This window comes from Mauremys mutica, unplaced genomic scaffold, assembly GCF_020497125.1.
Source record: "Mauremys mutica isolate MM-2020 ecotype Southern unplaced genomic scaffold, ASM2049712v1 Super-Scaffold_100100, whole genome shotgun sequence".
NCBI classification, from domain to species: Eukaryota; Metazoa; Chordata; order Testudines; family Geoemydidae; genus Mauremys; species Mauremys mutica.
The window spans coordinates 114,434-118,950 of record NW_025423267.1 but is presented as its reverse complement, the minus strand read 5'-3'; the positions used below and the strand labels follow the sequence as shown (position 1 = coordinate 118,950).

The window sequence follows — 4,517 nt, the reverse complement described above, 5'->3', positions numbered from 1 at the left end:
GGGTGGCGGGGGAGGGGGAACTGGACGCAATGCTGCAGATGTGGCCTCACCAGTGCTGACTAGAGGGGAATAATCACTTCCCTCCATCTGCTGGCAACGCTCCTACTAATCCAGCCCAATATGACCAGTTACCCATATTGAATGCAGACACAGCAATATCTGATAAATTGGTTCCTGTCCATTCAGGAGATTATTTCCCACCTATTCATAAATAACGAAGCTGCTCTAAGCGGAGGGGAGAGAGCTGTCCCGTCCGTGCAGTTAATCCATCTCCCCGAGAGGTGGTAGCTATGTCAGCGGGGGAAGCTATGTTGGTGGGTGTGCAAGCTGTGGTGTTTGCCACATTTAAGAAGTTTAATCAAACCCCATTTTTTAAACCCCTGTGGTCTGGGAATAGAAAAGGAGCTCTCTGAGGCAGAGCCCATCCCTCAAAACCCTTAAGATCACTGACTTGCCTTTGCAATTGTCATGGGGGTATAGCTCAGTGGTAGAGTGTTTGACTGCAGCTCAAGTGGTCCTTGGTTCAAATCCAAGTGTTCCCTCACAAACCTGTAACTTCAGAAAAAATAATTGCATTTTCAGGAGCTCCACAAAATGGGGATCCCTGAAATGAATGGACACACTCAATGTTTTCCTGTGCAAATGCATAAAAACCTAGCAAACGTCCCCCAGCTGAAATCACTTCCAATCCTCTAAGTGTCTAGGTTTGTTTTCATCAACTAAACAAAGGCACATGAAGACACATTTGCAGGTCCTTGGCCTCCATGGGCTACAATGTGCAGAAGAACAAGAACCACATCCACTTGGGAGGCATGGACTAGTCTGTATTACATTTGGTAAGTAAGTTGCCATTGGGACTGAAAACTCTACTGGAGGTGGACAGGAGCCAGTGACAAAACTAAAATAACCAAGATTTACCAAACTCCCTGTTACACATTCAATCCTCTGTTTGTGCACATGGCATCAATTGAGGCTCTAATAAATGGCAGCCTTCCTTTAACACAGATCGTTGTTCCTTGTGACTTTGAGATGCATTCGAATGGCAGCTGTTTAGAGGTCATGTGCTGCTAGTCATGAGCAGCAGCAGAGTCTCTGTACGTTTACTAACCGTAGAGCTGGGTGTGTCTGCATCCAAGTAACTGCAGAGTCAGTGTAGTCCCAGACAGTTAATTGCACAGTCTCACTTTCTGGTCTCATTGATCATTTGGGTAGATACAGCAATGGTTTGGTGGGTTTTGGTTTTTTTCCCCTTTGTTTTCTCCTAAGGAATGTGTGATCTTGAGCATGTTAGTTTAAGTTCCCTGTGGGTCAGGAAAATTCCATCTCCTTGAAATAGCTGGGGAAGTGACCTGTTTGTATAACCTAGAATAAAGGAGCTTTTAAAGAAGAAACTGCTTTACAAATATGCTGGGATAAAAACAGTAAATTCCACAGCCAGACACCAGGCCAGGATCAATTGATGGGGCCAGGATCAATTAATTACAGAAGAAATAAACTCTTGGGAAGTAGCTGTAATTTGTCCCCAAACCTTTCCTTGTTCTCATATGCTATCAGGGATTCTCTTCTAGAAGGCAGAGTTAGGGTCATCTGGGCATGTACCATCACTCTGTATTCCCGGTTTTTCCAGAGTTTGAGTTTTACTGAACTCGATGTTCTGGAAGGTAAGAGATATTCACAAAGTTAACTCTCTGTTAACAAAGGTTTTGTTAGTGACAAATAATGAGACTAATCCCTCACTGCGGTAATTCCACTGACTTCAGCGTACTCTTTCTCTATTTCTAGTTCCAAAAAAAAATAAGCAAATTAAAACAACCTTGAGAACTAAAATGCTGTAAGAAAGTGGAAATTTGAGTAGCTCAGATATTTCAGTTTCTTCTGTGTCTTGTGCATGTGTAAATGGCACAACACATTAATTTATAAGCACATCTTTCTTAACTTCTTTAAATATTCTGTAGTACATTGACTAGATCAAGTGGGTTGGTCAATGCAGTGAGGTTTTCATGCATTGCCTCATACATATTTTTCATATTATGTAAATGAACACAACTCATCGAACACAAAATTGTGTATTTCATGCTGTGAACTGTGTCGGTAGCTCAAATTAATAGGTTTATTTTCTCTCTCTCTTTCTCTCTCTGTGAGGCACAACGAAATAATTTAGTGATGCTGAAAACATTCCCTTCTCCTCCAGAACTGCCTTGGAATCACCTTCCCTGTGTAGATTAATCTGCCCCTGTGTCGCTACAAGGAAAATATAGTTTCTATGAAAAAAACACAATTTTTTAATTAAAGGGACTGAAAGAGAAAAGGTTACTCAGACATAGGTTGGGGGTTATAGAAGTGGGTGGGTGAGATTCTGTGGCCTGCGTTGTGCAGGAGGTCAGACTAGATGATCATAATGGTCCCTTCTGCCCTTAAAGTCTATGAGAATAACCAGAAGATGGTGACACATCAGGAATGCAAAGCAACAGGTTCCTGGTTTGCACATTGATGGTGACAAGGGATTGAACTCGACTCCCCTCTTTTCACAGACACATTTGTTTTATTCTCTGAGGTCAAACGTAAGTTTAAATGTTGTACTTAGTCCTCTGCCTTGTAGCTTCAACAGCCGCAGATCAAGATGAGTTACTGCAGCCTAGACTTTGTGTCTGTGTTTAGGTGGTTTTCACCTAAACGTTCAAGCAGCTCCCAGTAATGTCCCGAGCTCCCCAAGTCCCACTGACAGCTGAGCTCTTCCTGCCCACTGAGCCCAGCCCAGACAGTGGGTGGGGGGTGAGTTTGTACCCAAATAACTGACAGAGCCAAGCAAGGAGCAAAGAAATGTTTGCTTCAGTCACTAGGTCTGTGTTTCTATTGCTCGTTTGCTCTCTCCCCTTCTCTGATAAGGAGCAACGGTAAGAGAGGAAGAGGTTAAAACATGTGCTTGGCGGTGGCTGGGTTTGGATGACAAATTTAAAACCATCTCAGCGCCCTCTAGTGTGACACTGACATCATCAGATTCTCACCTTTCACTCACACTTCATTAATAACAGTTTCCCCGAACTACTTTGCTATGATTATTTCAATGGCTCCTACACCGATACCTGCTGCCCCTTCTGGCTGGTTAATTGCACTGTTTGGAACCTGCTCCTAAAATTACACCCTTCCTGGGAGCAAGATTCAAAACTGCCCAAGGAAACCCCATTGGGTTTCAAGTGCAGCCCAGGCAGGGTGGCAAGGGGACAGCACAGGGGACTCAGAGCTTCTTCTTCCTTCTCACAGAGAGAAGGTAAAGGGGGGCCACCAGTTATGACTCCTGGGTTTTAGTCCTGGCTGTGGGAGGAAAGGGGTGTTTAGTGGATTAGAGTTGGGGGCTTAGGAATCAAAGAGGAAACATCTCCCTTTTCAGCTTCAATGCACATTGCACAAGAACATGGCTTCTCATCTCTTCGGTTTCAGAGGCGCAGCCGTGTTAGTCTGTATCCTCAAAAAGAACAGGAGTATGTGTGGCACCTTAGAGACTAACACGTTTCTTAGGTTCTGTTGCCACCATGTGGCCATTTCATTTCACTTCTTATTGTTAAAAGGTTTGGATACTTCAATGAGGCTAATCATCTAGTGGAACAAGCTCCGCACAGGATTTGGTTAATTCCCCATCACTGCCGGGTGTAAATCAAGACCGTAGCTCTTGCAGCAAGACACCTGGTGTGTGGGTGTCCCTGTTCCCCCTTCAGAACCTCTGGTACATGGTGCTTCCCTGCTCCCAGTTCAAGATCCCCATCGTGTGGGTGCTACCATCCAGGATCTCTGGTGGGTGTCTCTGTCCCCCACCCCATGAACTAGCTCCCGTGTGTGTTTTCCCCTGCCTGCCCCCATCCGGGAGCTGTGGGTGTCTCTGTTCCCCTTTTCAAGATCCGTGTGGCAGGGGGCGTCCCTCCTCCCAGGTCAGAATCCCCAGCGTGTGGGTGCTCCCATCCCCCCCTCCAGGCTCTGCAGGGGGTGTCTGTATAAAAAGAGACTGTGTCTCACTGTCTTGCCCAGGCTACGCTGCAGGGGCTACTCACAGGTGTGATCCCACTACTGATCAGCATGGGAGCTTTGACCTGCTCCATTTACCGACCTGGGCCGGTTCACCCCTCCTTAGGCAACATGGGGACCCCAAGCTTCCCCAGGATCACCGTAGTGATGCCGAGCTTAGTGCGGACACCCGATCGGCACAGCCCCCTACAACCCAGAACTCCTGAGCTCAAGCGACCCACCGGCCTCAGCCTCCCCAGGCGCTGGGATCACAGGCACCAGCCACGGGGCCCAGCTGTTTTTATTGTTTGGCAGCTGGAGCTTTAAACTCTGCTTGTGAGCTCTGTGACTTGGCCAGACGGGGACAGCCTGGAACTGGGAAATGCTCCTGCTCCCCCCGCCCCCATCTCATGTCGAGCTGCATGCACCACTGTCCTCCCAGGTAAGATCCTGGATGTTTCGGTGCCCCTCATCCCCCGCCCAGGTGTCCGGGTACCTCTGCCCCCCATACAGAATCCTGG

At 47.0% G+C, this 4,517-nt stretch overlaps 1 non-coding gene across 1 annotated transcript; it reads left to right on the top strand.

The window, feature by feature from the left end:
* The first annotated feature begins 470 nt into the window (after nucleotides 1-470).
* On the top strand, nucleotides 471-542 carry TRNAC-GCA. Its single transcript has one exon. It is a non-coding gene; the product is annotated as a tRNA-Cys (tRNA).
* The last annotated feature ends 3,975 nt before the right edge of the window (nucleotides 543-4,517 follow it).